At 45.5% G+C, this 20,994-nt stretch overlaps 1 protein-coding gene and 1 long non-coding RNA gene across 51 annotated transcripts in view; one reads left to right on the top strand and one right to left on the bottom strand.

Moving 5' to 3' along the window:
- NFIX (nuclear factor I X) overlaps positions 1 to 20,994 on the top strand; it is a 5,476,577-nt gene that overhangs the window by 3,529,330 nt on the left and 1,926,253 nt on the right. The gene's annotated exons all lie outside the window — the stretch shown is intronic.
- LOC144826379 (uncharacterized) overlaps positions 20,075 to 20,994 on the bottom strand; it is a 102,332-nt gene continuing 101,412 nt past the window's right edge. The window contains exon 4 of the long non-coding RNA XR_013609812.1: positions 20,075 to 20,208. This is a non-coding gene — a long non-coding RNA (uncharacterized LOC144826379). The remainder of the gene's footprint in view (positions 20,209 to 20,994) is intronic.

Here is a 20,994-nt window from a genome sequence, read left to right as displayed (position 1 = left end):
CGGCTGAGCTCTGTATGGTCGGTTGTCTCTTTAATAATGAATGAATGAATGATATTTATTGTTTGGTTACTGAAAACTATTACATAAAACCAAAATACAAGATAACAACATTACAAAAGTTAAAATCAAGAAAATGTCAAAAGTTCAGATTATCTAGTTCATGGGCCGGCAGGAGACTCCATACTCCGACCAGTAGAAGTCATCAACATTGCCCATGCTTGAAAGATGAACTTTCCAAAGGCCGTCATATGCTTTACCGTGGACAGGGTATAAAGATGGATAATCCCCTCCTTTGCGGTACGTAAGCCCGATTGTCTTAGTAATGGCCTGAGATAAAGACTGCGGGCCAGACGCAGAGCCGGGCAGCAGAAAAGGAGGTGGGCCAAAGACTCACGTTTATACATGCAAAGCCTACATTCCCAGACTCCTGAGCTGGCCTGACCGCAAGAGTATAGTTCTTTGAGGGGCAATGGGTGTAATCTGTAAGCCAAGATCTTGTGAAGAGCGGCACGGCGCACGGACTGCGTGAGATGATGTTTGGAGGTATGCAGAGTATGCAAGGAACACAAGGTCTCATGCAAGTTTTTTCTTCCCAGCAGCTCCAGATCAAGTTCCCGTGACCTCGCACGCACTTGTTTTTTAATAGCATTTTTGATGGTAGAACAGGACATGTTCAGAATTCCATTAATCTATTGCGAGATTGAGCTGGACCTTAGCCACTTCGAGGATGGCCGACCAGGGGTTCCCTGGCTCTCTGAAGATACCTTTCAAAACTGCCTTTAGTGTGTTCTCCTGTGCCGCCGTTGTTAGAAAGTAATATTTACTTAAGGCGGCCAGCTCTTCCAGTTCTTGCTGGTTAAGTGAGAACTCCAGGCGATCAAGGGTGTTTCTAGTGCACCTTGGAAGATGGAAAAGTTTCTGATATGCTCTACAGTGGATTTTTTCTAATTCATTACTTAGTTTGCCCGGAAATGCCTGTAGAGCATAGTTGAGTGCCGGCATGAGCTTGGCTTTAAGTACTCTGATAATGGCCGTGGTGGACGGACTGTATAAGGAGGCTTGCAGCTTACAAATGGCATAGGTGATGGATTTACCTTTAGCCTGGATTGACTTAAGATGGACGCTTGCGCGCCCTGATTCCTGAAAACAAATGCCCAAATAGGTGTACCGCTGCGTGCTTTCCAGCAGGAGGTTGCCTAGCCTCCATTTTAAAGATGTTTTCCTTGGGTAATGTCCAAAAATAATTACTTTAGACTTGGTTGGGTTTGCTACAAGCCTATTTTTGTCATTGTATACGGCGAGTGCCGTCAACATCTTTTGTAGCCCCATTCTCGTGTGGTCCAGAAGGACCAAGTCATCGGCATATTGCATAAAGTGAATTTTGAACTCACCAATCTTTGGAGTAGCCAAGGCGGCCCAGTCAAGGCCTTCTCCATATCCGCTGTGTATAAGTTGAATAATAATGGGGCTAGCACACACCCTTGTTTTAGGCCTCTGTCTGTGTTGATCTTGGCAGATGCGTGGTCCCTCGAAAGTTTGATTCGCACCCATGTTTTTTGGTAAAGGGACTGTATCGCTCTTAACAGAACCGGGTTGATGTTCCATTGGGCCAACTTGTGCCACAGGATTGCGCGGTCTACCCCATCAAACGCCGCCGAATAATCAATAAAGCAGGCGAAGAGGGGAAGACTTTTACGTGTCCGTGCGCGATGCGCCAGGAAAGAAAGTGCGGTGATGTTGTCAACTGTGGCAGACCCAGGTCTAAATCCCGTTTGGCAGAAAGGAAGGATGCCTTCAGCGCTTGACCAGTCTGCAAGGTCCCTCAAGATGGCACTAGCGTAAGCTATTCCCTCAATGTCCAACAAGGCAATCATACGATAGTTGGAAGGTACAGATTTTGGGCCTTTTTTATGGACAGCCTGTAAAAGCGAGCCTCTCCATGAATCTCTTTAATAGATGTGAGGTGATTCCTATGTAGAGTGTGTTGCCGTAGCCAAGGCGGCTGGTGACGAGTGCCTGGGTGACCGTGCGTCTAGAGCTGCCTGCGAGCCACTTGAAGATTTTTCGGAGCGTGAAGAAACAGGTTGACGATAATACGTTGATCTGGTTTCTTATGGTGAGTTTGCTATCTAGCATGATGCAGAGGTTCCTTGCGTGCTCCGAGGGCATTGGTGAGGGTCCAAGTTCTGCAGGCCACCATGAGTTGTTCCACATGGATGCGTTATTCCATTTGTCTTTGTTAAGTTATACCTATCCTGCAGGCCCATCAACGCCACCTGCGGTTTGTGGTGGGATAGGAGCATTTTCAGTTTGCTGTGCTCCCCTTTGGCTTCATCAGCGCACCTCGGATGTTCATGAAAGTGATGATAGTGGTCACAGCACACCTTCTGAGGTCAGTGGTTCCAATCTACCCAAACCTTGGCGACTGACTGTTGAACTGAAGCTCACCCCAGGCTGTCATCAACCACCTCCAGACTACAACAAACCTCCTGTCATCTTTAGGGTTCAGTCACACCTGACTCATTCTCAGACGCTCACCTTCTTCAGAGCCATTCTGGACATGGTTCGGTTTTGTACCTTTTCCCCGGAAAGATTAGTGAACAGTGTTAATAAAGATATCTGCAATGCCACAATTGGTAAAAACTCCGTAGAAACCTCTCATCATGGTTGTAGGCTTAATTGTGCAAAAGTTGTCCCTCAGACTTTTTAACAGATCATCTCGAATTGTGTCAGGAGGGTTTTGCTACTTGTTCTGGGGAGGCTTTGAATCCAGATGACATTGTGTCCTCCTTTTTAGTAGGATCTGTGCTTAAGTATGTAGGAAGGTGGATACCTGACTATGGTTACCCCAGATTGTTTGCCTTGTGTTTAGCTGGTTTTCGACTTAGTTGGCCTGGGATCCCCCAGGCTATCTACTCTCTCTATAAAATGGACTCCATGTACCTTAGGTACATACCTTATTGGATATTGGGTCACCTTATGAGCCCCTTTATAGTGTACTATAGGTACCCAGGGCATAGGTGCATTCAAGGCCTACCAGGGGCTGCAGCATATCTTTTGCCACCCCTGGCTGGCCATCCAAACTGACACAACTGGCTGATCACTCAGCTGGGGCAAGGTTGTGTAATCACCCCTTGCTTAGATATAGTATACCTATGTCTAACCTTATATCTAGACACATATACACCTATAAGTCACTCCTTTGGCAGGCCTTAATAATCCTGGAGGCAGAGTGCTTGGTTTTATGTGAGATGGTGCTCTAGCATGAGCTGAGCCTGTCTGCAGCTTTCGGAACCATGTCCTTATAGCTGTTCTAGGATATTGCCATAACATATACTCTTAAGTGCATTATGAACCTCGCGGTTAAATGCTAACTCCGGTTTGGCTTTATCAAAACATGTTGTGTAAGGTGTCATACGCTTTGGAATACTATCCCCTCGCCAGTTCTTGCGACGGGGGTAGCTTTCCACCCTTATAGAGGGAGAAGACATGTTACTTCCACTAATCCCGGTTAAAGTTAACCAGAGCCTCCGCATCACAGAATGGATGCTGCTGCCACACACACACAAGTCTGACCTCCTGCTGCTGGGAGTCCTTCCAGCGAGGGAGGGTTGGACAATAGGTTTCCTGTCACAGGGAGGTGCTAGCCCCACCCCAAACAGGCTATAGTGTATTGGGGCAGGGAGGGCTGAATGAAATGAGACACTGCCTGGGGCACACAAGGTGTCCCATGCATAGTCCAGTTCAAACTGGTGCTGGGGCACTCCAGCCCCAGCTCTGGCGCGAAACTGGACAAATGGAAAGGGGTGTAACCACCCCCTTCCTGGGTCCCACCCATAGGAGGGACCTAGCAGGTAATCCAGCCCCTAAATTTGGTATATAGGTAGGAGCTGAGTCCCAAGACTTTAGATTTACCCTGACTGAAACTCTGATACGAAACTCTGGACCTTCGACATCCTACTCGACGTAGAAGACTGAAGAATCTCCCTTGTGGTCAAGGAGTGACCACCCTGCACAAGCAGGCACCATCAAGCGATCAACGGTTTGCTTTGTCGATGCTCCTGCCGGAGCCCGAGCACAGAGCCTGACAAGACCCGGACTTCCAGACTTCCTTTATCCCGATCCACAGCCACAGCAAAGCTGAGACCTGTGGAGGCGACGCGAGACGTGGGACCGGCCATCTTGGAAAGCCAGCAAATTGCTTTCCGTGCAACTTCTGAGGCACCCTCGAAGTTGTGCATTGGGGATTGAGAAGCCCCAGCCCCGAGCACCAACTGCACCACAGATCAGCCCTCCACACTCCACGAGTTCTGCGTGGGGCCCTTCTGCATTTTCCTGTTCGACGCGTCTGTCCGGTCACTTGCCCGTTGGCTAGTGGCATCTGTGACGACGAACCTTTGAATTTCCAATGCTAGTCTGGTTGCTCCAGACTGGCCCTTGCTCCCCTGAAAAGGAGCAGCCCATCAGACCTTGCTGGTCTGATTAAGAAGCCATCTTCCTTTTCTGCGTGGGTTGCCTTTGCCAAGGCTTGTTGACTCCAATCCGGAAGCCGACACCGCTGACAGCGAGAACCTTCGTGGGACAGTCCGTATACAGCTCCTGGTCATCGTCAACACCTCCTGGTCTACGTGGCTGCAGAGACAAGCTTCACAACATCACCTGATTGATTCACGACATCGCCTGGTTCCTTCCTGGTTCCATTTTGGTCACTGGCTAGTGACCCAGACTCTGTCCCCTCTGCTTTCAGGTACTCTTCATCCTTGATCCGCCCTAGGATCCACCCGGACACTTCTCTCCTGGTCGTCTGCAGCATATTTCTCCAAGGCTCCATAGGAATCAGCGACGAAACCCGACACACTTTGACACCTATGCACCCGCTTCCTGTGGGTGAGGTAACGCGAGTATTTCGGTACTCCTGTGGGTATTGACTATCCTAGTGTCCTAGTTTCATGTAGCTTTTCCCTAGTCCATCCGGAAGTGTCCTAAAAGAACAAGTTTCCATTTCTTTCGTACCCATTCTAACTCTATGGTAACTTGCGTGCGTGTAGAGACACTGCACGCACATCCCGTGGGCCTCCTGCTCTCCAACCATTGGTAGGACAGTGTAGCCCCAGCGATTCTCCAGTCCCTAGGCCTTTCCTTTGTTCGTGACGTGGTTCTTATACCACTATTTTAGTATATGGTTCGAAGTGCCCCTAGGGCATTACTGTATTTTGTGCAACTTATTGTATTTTAATTAAGTATCTTGTATTGTGCTGGTGCCTCTGACCTCATAAAGAGTTCAGAGGATTGTGTTAGAAATAAATACATATATATTTTGATACGCAACCTGTGTGGTGTCCTTTCACTTGGTATTAAGCGGATTGCATATGGTAAAACAGCTGGCTTCACATGCCCTCTTGAGTTTAGCCTAAGACTGTTTTGTCCATGGTACCACGAGGATAGCTGGTCTATAAGGTTGACTTTACAACCATCACCATAAGGGTTGTTTGGACTGATACAAGGTGCCCACTAGAATAGTGGTACAAAAGGGGGTGGTGATGGACGAAGCACCTGAACCAATCAAACACTCACACCCAGTCAACAGATCTGGGTTTAATCCATCACCGTTCTTTAGCCCACTCTGCCACCCCAATTCAGACATGGCCATATGCAAATCAGTCTGACCCTGTGCCTCATGGGAACAATCCAGCCCGAACTGCCAAGCCATGCCTTCCCTGGACCGGAAACAAGCTTCCGAGGACCGGTATCTGGCATTTCAGCCGTCTTCAGCCCGGCTTGCTTGAATCCAGTGGCAAAGTGAGCAAGGGACTCACGTCTGAGCATACCCTGCCAACTTATGCCAAACAAAGTGGTGCAATAGGGGGTGGTGATGGACGGAGCATCTGAACCAATCAAACACTCACACCCAGTCAACAGATCTGGGTTTAATTCATCACTGTTCTTTAGCCCACTCTGCCACCCCAGTTCAGACATGGCAGTTCGGGCTGGACTGTTCCCATGAGGCACAGGGTCAAGGCTGATGTGCATATGGCCATGTCTGAACCGGGGTGGGGTGGAGTGCAAAAAAACGATGGATTTAGGCCCAGATCTCTGTACTGGGGTGAATGTATGACATTGTTCTGCATTCTGTCCATTAATTGTTGTTTTTGCATTGTCACCCCGAATGGGATGGGTATGCTCAGACGTGAGTCCCATGCTCTCCACACCACTGGGGTCAAGCTATCCTGGCTGAAGACGGCTGATAGCCAGAAACCGGTCCTAGGATGCTTGATTCCGGTCCAGGAAAGACATGGCTTGGCAGTTCGGGCTGAACTGTTCCCAGGAGGCACTGGGTCAAGGCTGATTTGCATATGGCCATGTCTGAACTGGGGTGGTGTGGAGTGCAAAAAAATGATGGATTTAGGGCCAGATCTCCGTACTGGGGTGAATGTATGACATTGTTCTGCGTTCTGTCCATCAATTGTTGTTTTTGCACTATAACAGTGGACATCACATATCAGGCCAACTTCTCACAAAGTATAGGCTAATTTAACTTTAACAGGACCACTAAATCGTAGGTCTAAGCAGTACCATAGTTGGTTTGATACCCGCTGCTCTAGAACACGCTATGTCTTGTTAAAAGCAGTTACGAAAATCCCTAGATCTTGAATGGAGGTAAGGAAGTGTCACCAGGAGTATGAAGCCGACATCAAATCACGGAGGCTCGGCCTGAAGCATGAGGCTTGGGAACAGTTATCACAAGCTGGTACTCTTAAGAATAGTTCTTTGTTTTGAGGCATAGTAAATAGTCCCTTTTTCAGGCATTGGAGTGGGGAGGAGGTTACTTTACTTATAACATCAGCAAGATAGATAGCTCACTGAGGAGATCTTTGGGTGGCCGGGAACAGATTCTCGATAGGGATAAACTATGGTCAATTCTGCTGGGACTTGGGGTCAAAGCCGAAATTGTCAACTTCCATTAAGGCTTGCATAAGTAAATTAGTGCATTGATAGATATGGGTTGGACAGTAAGTGTTCAAACTATGTCTAAGACAAAGGTGCATTCTTACCTACTTTTAGTTTACCCTGTACATCACCCATCTAGAGGCTACGTTAAGCAGAGAAGGGTATCATGTACTAGAAGTTGGGTGCATACCCATACCAACTTGTTGTATTCTGATGATGTGGTCCTACTTGCTAGAACCGCTATTGGCCTTCAGCAAGCATTGAATACGTTTGTGGATTTTATTGGCTGTTAGGATCTATCTATGAATTTTACGAAATCACATATCATGATCATTTGCCACTTTCTACTAAAACTAAGGAATTTTCTGTAAAGGTCAATAAAATTCCAAAAGTGGATCTATTTTCTAATTTAGATGTTTTCTTTGACAGTAAAGGTACTTGGTCTCCCTTTCTTATTTAATTTTTTTAATGATGTCTAGATCAATTGCGTCAGTTCCAGAATTTGTGTCGAGAACAGGAACTAAATCCATTTTTAGCAATGGTTAAGATCTATCAGGCAAAATCAATTTCAGCGACATCTTGTGGAAAAGTAAATTCTGCCATGTTCTGTGTCCCTACGCGTCCTCCATCATATGTTATGTGTGCATGATTAAATATGCATATGTATTCCCCATGTTCGATTAAAGACGCAATTTTAGTTGTGTCCATCTCTAGTATGTCTATTTCCAGTTCTCGTGAAAGCTACGAATATCAGGCCTATGTAAAGCTACGTTGCCACGTTTCTCAGTGTGCACGTTATTTCATTATAAAGTCCCCGTTCCTAGGCCCCAAAAGGGCCCGGACACCAGATTTCAGCTTCTGTCGCCTGAGCCCTCGCTGAGGAGCGATACAGCCCCCACCTGTGTTCCTGACCCTTCACTTACTTCCTGCCTCACAGTGCCCGGCTCAGCCTGGCTCTGCCTCTGAGTCTGCCAAGAGTATGTTATGATTCCAGTTATCAGTTCAGTCCTCCTTCTCTGCATTCCTAAGCTACTGAACTGCATCAATAGTTTCCGTCATTGTCTAGCCCATACGTCTCCATGTAAGGGAAATACTGTATTAATGGTCATTTAATATTCTTCATCACGCACTACATGTAGAATAATGCATTCTCCAGTCTTAGAGTCTGTTAGCCTTTACCCTGATAACTTTTGGATTCTATCAACATGTTCTCTAAACATCAGATACTAGATACTGCTTAGGTACATGTCGCTCTGACTCTCCAGACTCTCCAGACTTCAGTCTCTGCTCCTAGCACAGAGTTCGTAGCCCCCCCAGCTTCTCCTAGTAACACGTCATTGCCAAGTTTGCGCGCACCACCAGGTTAGAGGTCCCGACTCCTTAGGTAGCCCCCTCCATGTTTCCGCCCCATTCATGACATATTCTGTTACGTTTGCATCACATGTCTATGTATACGCCTCTGTTACACCTACTTTCACCCTTATCTTTCGCGACTGCTATTGACCACACCCACTGCTCCGCCTATCGTATGTATTGTAATGCAACTGTTTTAGTATATATGATCGTGTATTGTTATTAAATGTTAGCGCGCGCTCATCCCAGATCCAGCCCCGGCAGCTGCCGGGCTCTGCCATCCTATTCCTGTGCAGGTTGTCCTGTTCCTGTCCTTTATGCTGTATTAAACCTGCAAACTCCTACTACCTCGAATCTTGACTCTTATTTATTGAGCTATCTGTTATTCATTTATCCATTCAAAAATAGAGGTATTATTTATTTATTTACCACATAATGGCGCCCGAACAGGGACTTGCCCTTTCCCCACGCGTCGGTGAAGCCACGCCGACCCCCTGACCCTCTGCAGTCGTGACGGAACTCTTCTGCGCACCGGCAGATATTTCTGCTTCAAGTATCCCTCAGGCCCACGGAGGAGACGGAGGAGGCGGTCCAGCATCCAGACGAGACGGTGGAGGAACGCGGCGAGTCCCGACCAGAGCCCAAGCCGAGAGTCCAAGGTCCGAGGTATCCGGAGGCCCACCCGTAACAGAAGTCCGAAGTTCGTCCGTCCGGCGTCGAAGCAGTCCAGTCCAGTCTGAGGCCTTCCGTTCTTGCTGCCCGGTGAGTACCGTTGCTGGGGTAGTATCTAGACAGGGTCAATCTAATTGACTCTGGTCCGTGGGTTGGTGGTACACAGACCCACAAAACGAAGTGTCCACTTCGGTGGATGCGGGTCCTGACGTGTCTCTTTATGAGACCGGTAAGTTTCGTACTGTTTCAGCAGTGCATCTAGTTTCTGTTCTAGTCAGTTCTGTTCTCGAGAAAAGTCATGTATTCTGTTTTCCGTATTCCAGGTAGTATTCTGTTCGAACTGTTATTTTAAATGTTATTCATGTATTTTAATGTCGTGGTATGAGTGCGAAGTAATTATCGTGTTTATTGTGTATTGTATTGTGTCCAGATTATAGTTCAGTCATGCCACTCTTTTCAAAACTGCGTCAGTTAAAAACCAGAAAAGGTCTGCTAGAAGCAGCAGTTCCTGTCCCTCCTAGGGACAGTCCAGGTCATTTTATGTATCAGAAGCATGGCATAAGCGCCATATTGTATCTAGATTTATGGGTAGAGTATACCAAGGTGTTAGAAGAAAAGTATAGATGGCCTGTATCAGGCACATGGGATGCCGAGTGCATCATGAGAGTAGAAGAAGCATTATGGAAAAAGAAAGCCAGACAGTCACAGAAAGATGCCATCGAGTTATGGCGCAAAGAATCTCATAAAAGAACCGAAAAAGAAATCAGAAAGTCTGAATTAAGTAGAGAATCCTTAGAACGAGCACAAGAAAAAGAATTAATCGAGATAGGTGAACGAGTTAAAACCGAACAGTCAGACAGACAGAGGCATGCTCTTGTTAAGGGTATGTATCCTCTTCTTGCCGAGGGCTTGCCAAAAGCGACCCTGGAGGCATCCAGTAATTTTCCGCCACCACTAGTTCCGACCAAGCTACGTCACAAACCGACCGCAGCTGATATTTTCATTTCGTCCTATTTGGACGACACAGTCCCAGAATATGCAAATCCTGTTCCTGCTCCGCCAGTCCTGTAAATCAGGCACTTCCCGCTCCTCCAGACACCGGAGTACCTGTTACGGTACCCCCGGTCCAGCCCGCCATACAAGTCCAGCCTGCATTTCCATTTCCCACTCTGCCAGGACGAAGAGCATCAGTAGACGACTCTAGTTTAGGGGCCGCAGGGGGAGGTACTCCAGGAACCCCGCCGCCACACAAGCGTTTAACGTTAGCCGAATTACATGCACAAGCGTCACAGCGTACGCCCAGATATCAGTCTGTTGCAGAAATAAGAAAAGCCCTTACCGAATGTGGCTATGATCCAGTCCCAGGCGAGGATAATATGGTTTTATATTCATTACGCGTAAGAAAGGTGACCGAGTATCTAGTCACCCTACCAGATATGAAAGAAGATCTAGACAGAATATATCGTTTCATCCGTACCGGGAATGATCCAGAAAGTATTAGTGATGTCATGTGCCAAAGAAAAGCTGAAGTCCAGCTCATGCTATTAAAGTTTCTGATTAATTGTCTAATAAGGGAACAAGATTATCCGACCAAAGATCAAGCCGAAATGAAAGCCCTGACAAGGTGGAGTGATAATATAGCCGAGGGTAAGCACAGAACCATCAGTAGTATAGAGAGTATGTATAAGAAGATTCGTAAAGAAATAATAAGGATACACGAACGACGCAAAGCAGCACAAGTAAGCGAGAAAGAAAGTAACTCTGATACTGAAGAGGTAGAGGACGAGAATCCCGACAGAATAGCGTATGTAGGAAAATCTAGATTTCCAGATCGCCATTTACGCCTAGAACACAAGCCAGTTTTTCACCATCCAGCACCAGAACAAGGTTCTCTAGAACAAGTATTCCAAGCTACCGATCACATTCTGAAATTACGAATCGGTATCGGTTATAGCGAGTTAAGTACTATGCATGAACAAGAACTAGTCCGATCAGCAGTCCGATGGATTACTGATTCTACCACTTTTCCAGACGAAATAGTGGCACAAATGTTTCTGAAAATGCCCCCAGCCGAGCAACGACTGGTGGGTATGTATATGATCCAGCACCTCATTACATTGTATGAGGGTCAGCATTCTGATCCAGGTCCGTTACATGATGTCCTGAACGAGTTACTCCAGTATAAATGGAAAGGTTTAGGTACCGATTTAATTAGTGTCATTCTAGAACAGCGGCACAAATACAGAACGTTCTTGAACCCGCATTTTGTTCATATCTCACCCCCAGAAGGTAAACCCTTTTACATAGACAGACAGAATCCGTTACGAGAAGTACATCCAGTTAAGACAGCAGGTGGTGAAATGCAACGAGTGTTTGTTTACACCCCGATCACAAAGATGGAACTCTTAGAGATGAAAAAGTTAATTCCCTGTCATGATAAAGATCCAGCAGGGTTCCACCGAGAATTAAAAGACATGCTCCGTATGGGAGAATACACGTATCCAGACGTTATTAAAATGTTAAAAGTCTTGTTGCCCGCAGGGGTATATGAGAAACTCAAGGAAAAGGAATGGGAGGTGGGAGAGAAAAAGATCGATTGGGCAGTTCTAGAAGCCGAAGATAAGGCACGAGTACCAGGTACCGGTCTTGGAGATAAATGTAAAGAATTACCAGAATTGTTAATACAAGTTTTACCCAGATTATTGACAACTAGAAAGGAAGACTGGGATGCAATCTCAGCCTGTAAACAGAAACAAGACGAAGATATTAGTGATTATTATTCTAGATTTGAGAAATGTTTTAGCATCAACAGTGGCCTCAAGACAAGTAGTGAGTCATACCCTCATCTTTTTGTTACTAAATTAGTCGAGAATTCAAGCCCACCAATTAAAAAACGAGTTTTGAAAGTCGAAAGTACCTGGCAAGCTAATACCCCGTCCCAGATGTTACAGATGCTCCAATATCACCAGAATAGAATCAGAGAAGAACAAGAACATGAAAGGAAACGTATGAAAGACACGAAAATGAAAGTACTAGTTGCACAATCTGTTCCTCAAGACAGTCAGAAGAGGGGTCCGAATCAAGCCAGTCATCCTGCAGCTCCCGTTAAAGGGAACTGCAATTATTGTAAACAGCCAGGTCATTTTATAAACGAGTGTGCAGTTCTGAAACACAACATAGCTACCGGTAAGACTAAAGAAAGACCACGTCCGCCTAGACAAGAACAAGTTTCACAGACTCCTCAGCCACAGAATGCACAACAGACAGTTACAGCACCGCAGCCTATTGCTGCAACACAGCATGTTACACAGCAGATGTACCAGTATGCTCAGTCCGAGTATCCAGAGTATCAGCCATATTCATGAAACAGCCTAGAGAGGGAGGTAGGCTTGCCTCTCATCGAGATACCTGTAGATCAAGAGGGTCCCTATGTTCACAGTCAAGTATTAGGGAAAGACAGAAAGTTTTTGATTGATACAGGGGCAAGTAGGACCACTATAAGCCACGCCGAAGTTCCAGGGGCTCCGCTCTCAGGCTCTAGAAATGTTTCCCTTGGATTTTCAGGAAAGCCTATTGTAAATGAAATATCAAAGCCAGTTACTCTAGAAGTAGGTCCATTGTCCCGCACTACTGATCTGTTACTTACTAAGTCATGTCCAGAAAACCTATTAGGCATTAAGACACTGAAAGAGTTAGGTGCAGTTATATGCTGTTCCCCCGAGGGAATACGATTGTTCCTACGTGACTTCAAGGGTCACTATGTATTACGAGATTTTGATCCAAGATTGTCTAATGTTCCGCAGCATCTATGGGCGCAAGGTCCAACTGATGTTGGCTTTATGCAAATCACACCCCATCGTGTGACTCTCAAGCCAGGTGTAGTGTTACCACGAATCAGACAGTACAGATTGCCACCAGAGGCTGTAGCAGCCTTATCCAAAATTATTGACGAGCTCATGGCTCAAGGAGTAGTTGTAGAAACTGACTCCAATGTATGTAATTCTCCGATCATTCCAGTCATGAAACGTACTGATCCGAATGCACCTCCAGTATATCGATTAGTGATTGACCTTCGAGAGCTTAATAAATGTATTATTCCGCAGTACCCAGTTGTCCCAGATATCTCTTCCCTATTGACCGCCATTGATTCCGAAGCTTCATTTTTTTCAGTCATCGACCTCAAGAATGCATTTTTCAGTGTCCCCATTCATCCAGACAGCCAGTACCTTTTCGGTTTTTGTTTAAATGGAAGGAGCTATAAATTCACACGAGCTCCTCAAGGTTTCACAGAAAGTCCTAGTATTTACAGTCAAGCACTCAAGAGGCAACTAGACAACATTCACATGCCAACTGACACTGCCCTGCTCCAGTATGTCGATGATCTACTGATCACAGCCCGTTCTGAACGTGCTTGCGAGCGAGCATCCCTTACAGTCTTGTATTTCCTAGCCGAGATGGGGCACAAGGTGTCCCCTTCGAAGCTTCAATTCTGTGTCCAGCAAGTGATCTACTTAGGCCACTTACTGTCCAAGAGGGGTAGGCAGTTGACACCAGACCGTATCCAGTTAATAGCGAGTCTTCCTCAGCCCAAGACCCAGAAGGAGGTACGTGCTTTTATCGGCCTTACTTCTTATTGCAGACAATGGATTCCTCAGTATGCATTTCTAGCTAAACCACTGATACAGTTAACGACACAGGAGGCAGCCGTATCGACTGTCCTCCCTTGGACATCTGAACATACACTTAGTTTTAATGAGTTAAAGAAAGCTTTATGCCAAGCTCCTGTTCTAACTACACCGAACTACAGTAAGTCTTTTACACTTTTCGTCACTGAACGCGAAGGTACAGCATTATCTGTCCTCACACAAGATCAAGCAGGACAATACAAGCCCTGTGCTTATTTTTCGAGCACATTAGATCCTGTAGCCCAGGCTCTGCCTGCGTGCCTCAAGTCAGTTGCAGCCACAGCACTAGCTATCAGACAAAGTGATTCCATAGTATTAGGACACTCCCTGACAGTACAGGTTCCACACTCCGTGGAAGTTCTTTTAAACCGAACACAAACTCAGCACTTGACAATTGCACGTTTAACAGGTTATGAATTGACACTGTTTCAGCCACACATAGAAATCAGACGCTGCAATGTTTTAAATCCTGCTACACTGTTACCATCAGTTACTTCGAATTCTGCCACACACGATTGTGTGGAAGTAGTCAACATTATGACAAAACCAAGACAAGATCTGACAGATACTCCATTACCAGATCCCGACCTGACACTTTATGTGGATGGTTCATGTATGAGAACAAGTACAGGAGAACTAGTCGCCGCGTATGCAGTGACTACTGACACTGAAGTTATAGAGACACACCGTATTGACACCCTATCTGCTCAAGCAGCAGAGCTAGTTGCTCTGACACAAGCCTGCATACACGCCAAGAACCTGAAAGTTAATGTTTACACAGATTCACGTTATGCATTTGGAGTCGTACACGACTTCGGAGTGCTCTGGCAGGAGAGAGGTTTCATGACTTCTCATGGAACCAAGATTCAGCATGGTCTCCTTATTCAAGCTCTGTTAGATGCAATACATTTACCGACATCTATTGCTATCATGAAGTGCAAAGCACATACGAAAGTTACTGACACTATTTCCCAAGGTAATGATCTAGCAGATCGTACAGCCAAGTTTACAGCACAGACTCCTGACATTCCAGTTAAACTGACACAGACACATACTCCAGATCTGACTACATGTATGACAGTTAAAGACCCTACTCAAGACGTCATAGATATCCAGTTATATGCTACTCCCGATGAAATCAAGAAATGGTCCGAACAAGGAGGGGTCCAGACAGATCAAGGATGGTTAACGAAGGGTAGAGCCACATGGTTTCTCCCCGACTCTATGGTTCAAGTCATTATCAATACCGCACATAGTCCAGCACATTTAGGAGAAAAAGCAATGTTAGACAGTATCCAGAATATTTGGTTCAACAAGCATTTACGAGCTGCAGCCAAGCAGAAAGTCCGTACCTGTATGATATGTTGTCAGTTCAATCCAGGTAAAAGTGTCCCGGTGGAACAAGGTGGATTCCAGCCCCCTGACCACCCTTTTGAAGTCCTCCAAATGGATTATATTCAGATGGAGCGATGTCGAGGTTTCAAGTATGTCCTTGTAGTTGTATGCGCTTTGTCCAGGTGGACAGAGGCATATCCAGTCCCAGATTACACAGCCGCGACCACTGCCAAGCAGTTGGTTCGTGAATTCTTCCCCCGTTACGGACTCCCTAGAGTCGTATATTCTGACAACGGCCAGCCATTCTCATCTGAACTCATGAAGCACGTTTCCCTTCTGTTAGGGTACCAGTGGAAGTTCCATTGTGTACGCCATCCTGAAGCAGCCGGTCTCGTAGAGAGACATAACCAGACTTTGAAAATCCGTATTGCAAAAGTTTGTCAAGAGAAAGGTGTGGACTGGTTAGTAGCTCTGCCAGTTGCTCTGTTTTACATGCGCATGGTCGCACATTCCAGATCAGGTCTGTCCCCGTACGAGGTCGTATTCGGCCGCCCCCCTAACATGTGGGGTACACCTAGACCCCGAAGTATTACCGATGTTTCCAGTAATATGCTGACAGATTACCTAGCTTCCTTGATGTCTGCCCTCAACTCTTGTCGTTCACAGGTTGCCGCCGCATTTCCAGACAATACCGAGGTGGCACCGCATGAAATCGTTCCCGGATCCATGGTCCTAGTGCGAAATTTCGATCGTTCAAGTCCGCTGGAGCCTCGCTGGAAGGAGCCCCGACAGGTCCTCCTCGCCACCCGTACAGCCGTGAAGTTGGAGGGACGCAAAGGCTGGGTGCATCTTTCGCATATTAAAAAATTTTATGGACTGAAACCTGTCTCAAAGAACATTTCCGAGGATTCTAAAGACTGCCAAAGTACTATTCTTAAGGACTGTCCCGCAAAAGACACTGATACTGCACCCTCCCTGTTAGAGAAAACTCCGCAACAGGAGTATAAATTGAAGTTAAGGTCTAGTAAAATAAGTCAGCCAGTTTGATTGTCTAAGTCCTCCCCTAGGTGAAACGGTTAGACCGGTTTCTGACATGTATAAAATAGACCCCCATAGTGAGAGAGTTAGTCAAAACTCAATCCGATGTATCGTTTTTCTAAGTTTCATATTATTTCTCAGCATTATGATTTCCTGCACCAGTTATGCATTTTACCTGTATTTTCCAGTTTCTCATGTAAATAAGTCTTCTAATGTTACAGTAGAGCACACGTTTAGTGATCTGCCTCCTCATGAACTCTCTTACCGCCTCGCTATGCGTAACAATTCTTTTATCCGCATGTTACATTATTCACACCAGACCAGCAATGCCACTAATTGTTGGGTGTGTGGTCGACTCCCCCCTTTCCAGACCCCGAAGGGAGTTCTGCCACTCTTTCCTTATCCATTTTCACATAATGGTTCGTGTGGAGCATGGTCCACGTTAATGTCATCCTCAACAGATATGTCTTTTCTTAACAGTACATGTTTCCCAGACAAGCAAGGTCTTCCCCACAGAACAGGGTTAGATCTAGAGAATGAAGTTTACAATTTAGGTAATTATTCTTCGAATTTCATGGTCCTGAATGTTCAGTCTGAGTCCACTCCAGACTTACCTGCTATTTCAGTACTACCAGTCAAAGGCGAATTATGTGTCCGAAATTATGGTTCCGTACATGTAGGACATAGTGATTGTACTACTATTGTCAAGTATGGTGACAGTAGGAAATCTATTTTCAAAGCTTCACGTCATTCTTATTTTATTTGTGGTCAAACTGCATATGTTCGTCTGCCCCTCGATTGGGAGGGAACCTGTTACATTGCCTTCCTACTGCCACCAGTTTTCCTAGCTCCATCTGATTATCACAGAAACACACATCTAGTACACATTAGACATAGAAGGGAGTCCCCGATTGTCGATTATACTGAAACTGCTCTAGAACAGTATACAGATTTCAATAGAGGTTTCTTCTTCTTTATAGGACCTATCCAGAATAGTAAGCTAATCCGTAGGTTAACCAGAACCCTTGAAGCTGTAGTAAATGAGACTGCCTCTGCTCTAGGTAACTTAACTGAAGAGCAATCTGCTATGAGATTTGTCGTTTTACAGAATCGTCTCGTCCTTGACGTCATACTGGCCGATAGGGGCGGGGCCTGTAGAGTCATCGGATCTAGTTGCTGCATTTTCATTCCAAATAACGCGCCGTCTGTTTATTCAGCTATAACCAGACTCCATAAAATTGCCCATCTGTTACACCAAGATCCAGGCACCTGGACATGGTCCGGTTGGTTCTGGAATATAATTTCCGCCTGGGGATGGAAAGTCTTGTCCTTTCTAGGTATTGCAGTAGCGATCATATTCAGCTGCTGCCTCTGTATACAATGTGGCCCTGCGATTTGCGGCATTTGTGCTACCTCTTGTATTCCTAGTCCCAAGTCCTGTTCTAAATCCCGTTCCCAGAAAATTCGAGACGAGCAAATGATACTGTATGAAATGATAGATGGTATCATGAATATTGATGTTTCCTGATGGAAACGTAGTGACAAGGAGGGAATGTGGAAAAGTAAATTCTGCCATGTTCTGTGTCCCTACGCGTCCTCCATCATATGTTATGTGTGCATGATTAAATATGCATATGTATTCCCCATGTTCGATTAAAGACGCAATTTTAGTTGTGTCCATCTCTAGTATGTCTATTTCCAGTTCTCGTGAAAGCTACGAATATCAGGCCTATGTAAAGCTACGTTGCCACGTTTCTCAGTGTGCACGTTATTTCATTATAAAGTCCCCGTTCCTAGGCCCCAAAAGGGCCCGGACACCAGATTTCAGCTTCTGTCTCCTGAGCCCTCGCTGAGGAGCGATACAGCCCCCACCTGTGTTCCTGACCCTTCACTTACTTCCTGCCTCACAGTGCCCGGCTCAGCCTGGCTCTGCCTCTGAGTCTGCCAAGAGTATGTTATGATTCCGGTTATCAGTTCAGTCCTCCTTCTCTGCATTCCTAAGCTACTGAACTGCATCAATAGTTTCCGTCATTGTCTAGCCCATACGTCTCCATGTAAGGGAAATACTGTATTAATGGTCATTTAATATTCTTCATCACGCACTACATGTAGAATAATGCATGCTCCAGTCTTAGAGTCTGTTAGCCTTTACCCTGATAACTTTTGGATTCTATCAACATGTTCTCTAAACATCAGATACTAGATACTGCTTAGGTACATGTCGCCCTGACTCTCCAGACTCTCCAGACTTCAGTCTCTGCTCCTAGCACAGAGTTCGTAGCCCCCCCAGCTTCTCCTAGTAACACGTCATTGCCAAGTTTGCGCGCACCACCAGGTTAGAGGTCCCGACTCCTTAGGTAGCCCCCTCCATGTTTCCGCCCCATTCATGACATATTCTGTTACGTTTGCATCACATGTCTATGTATACGCCTCTGTTACACCTACTTTCACCCTTATCTTTCGCGACTGCTATTGACCACACCCACTGCTCCGCCTATCGTATGTATTGTAATGCAACTGTTTTAGTATATATGATCGTGTATTGTTATTAAATGTCAGCGCGCGCTCATCCCAGATCCAGCCCCGGCAGCTGCCGGGCTCTGCCATCCTATTCCTGTGCAGGTTGTCCTGTTCCTGTCCTTTATGCTGTATTAAACCTGCAAACTCCTACTACCTCGAATCTTGACTCTTATTTATTGAGCTATCTGTTATTCATTTATCCATTCAAAAATAGAGGTATTATTTATTTATTTACCACAATCTCATGGTTCCTATTTGTGGGGATATGCTGAAACTTCAGACCTTCAGGTGGTGGAAAATAGGTTTTTAAGGACAGTGTTATCTATTCCACAGAGTATTTCACCTTTTGTTGTACATGATGAATGTGGGCTAGGCTATATTTCTGATACCCTTGCACTCCTCCCTCTATTAGGGTGAATTAATATCTGGTTAAGAAATGAGCTGGAGTTAAATCAAACGATAATAAGGGATTGGTAGGTCTAGAGGGGGGGCTACATATCCTGTGGCTCAGATATATTAAGAATTGTTACTGATCTGGGCCATCCCAAATTGTTTCAATTTCCAGACTGCATTGCTAAAGTCGATTTGGGTTGGACAATACAAAAAACTAAGTTTCTCGCTCAGGGGGATAGACAAATTAATAATCAATGAATACTCCCGTCTGAGAACTAGTCCTTATTTAGAGCTATATTTATCGTATGTGTTTAATGTTTATATTTGCTATTCACTAAATAGGTTTAGATTTAATTTGTTACATTGCCTTTTAGGAAGTTTAACTGGATGGAACTTGTTAAATTGTCTGGGACCATGGCATTGTGATTTGTTTTCAGAACAAAGCACCATGCACTTTGAATTGTTTTGTAGCTTGTATGATAACTTAAGACTTAAATTTATCTTACCACTGTTAAGAGGATTACATTTGTCGTGTAGTTCCTATATTACCTATACAGGATCTGAACGTTCCGTATAATATAAACTGTGGGTTGCAGACAGGCTCTGAGCACCCCCACCGAGAATGTTAACCTTTTTGCTTTAGCTAGCTCACAGCGCCACTTGAATCTCCTCTTACAGTTTCGTTTCTGGCAACCTTAGAACATGACAACCCTGATCCCTCAGGATCGTGGAAATAATGTACTACTTTTCGCTCAGGCACTTGTACTCACTTATTTGGTCTCAGAGAGTTACCCAGGAGAAACAGTTGGGTGTGTTACAATAAGAAATTATTGCACAGTTGTTTTTCTAGTGTAAAATAGATGTGCTGCAATAACCATTAGACAGTAGCTGATATATATGATCAGAAGTACAGTGAATATAAAATGATAGTACAATTCTACCATTTTGCAATGATCATGAATATATACATGAATGAAAAATTTCCTAGCTTACGTAACGGAAAGTTTCAATTCTATTAAGGACTAGGAGGCGAGGATTATGCAGTCCTTTCTTCTCTTTATTATAATAGCAGATTCAAAGAAAATAACATAAACCTTTCTGGAACTACAACTCCCATGAGCACATGGGGCACAGTGTCCATAGTAACCGCCAGCCAATGGTGATGGTGTCCTTGGTATAACTGGCTGTGACGTCCCTTCCGCTTCCTCTTCTTCTCTGTGAGGAAAAACTCCCGGGAACGTTCATCAATCCGTCTGGTCTTGCCCTAAATCAACACAAGACAACTGTTATCTTGTTCTTCTTCCGTGGAAGAAAGCATATAAAGGCAGTCTACCGCACATCCAAGAATCCATCCCCCCATTGAAACCAGGTCAGGGAGAACACAATCCATTTGAACACACCGTAACTGTATGCCAACGTAGGCCAGACAGCATCATAACACATTAAGGTAACGTTGAGTTACTACTTCATAACACATTAAAGTAAACATTAAGGCACTACTTACCGAAATACGAGGATTACGGGTGGGTCGAGACCAGAAGTCTCGGGAGGGATAATCCTCGCCTCCTAGTCCTTAATAGAATTGAAACTTTCCGTTACGTAAGCTAGGAAATTTTTCATTCTATGTCAGGACGGAGGCGAGGATTATGCAGGTTTAAAGCCTATCCACCACCAGTTCTGCCGCGCCATAGACGGGCTTAAGTAAACTACTTAAATGTGGACTCGGAGGACTAGTCCGCCATAGCCACAATATCCTCCAGACGACCGCCCACCTGCACGGCCTTAGAGGCCATTGCTCCTCTCGCGGAGTGAGCATCGAACCTGGTGACATCCACCCCCGCTTCCGTCATGATCCAACAAACCCACCGGGCGATGGATGGAGCCGTGACGGCCCTAAAGAGTTCCGCAGAGCAATAAGGAGCTGACGCTCTCCCGGGGCGACATTCCGCCGTCATATCCACAGACGCCTGAGGCCTCGCACCACACACAGCATGCGTCGGTCTACCGTTAAAGTGACTCCATCTAGGGTGAGAATACGTGCCATAGTAAC

This window comes from Lissotriton helveticus, chromosome 1_1 (genome assembly GCF_964261635.1).
Source record: "Lissotriton helveticus chromosome 1_1, aLisHel1.1, whole genome shotgun sequence".
NCBI lineage: Eukaryota > Metazoa > Chordata > Amphibia > Caudata > Salamandridae > Lissotriton > Lissotriton helveticus.
This window is presented reverse-complemented; position numbering and strand designations above follow the sequence as displayed.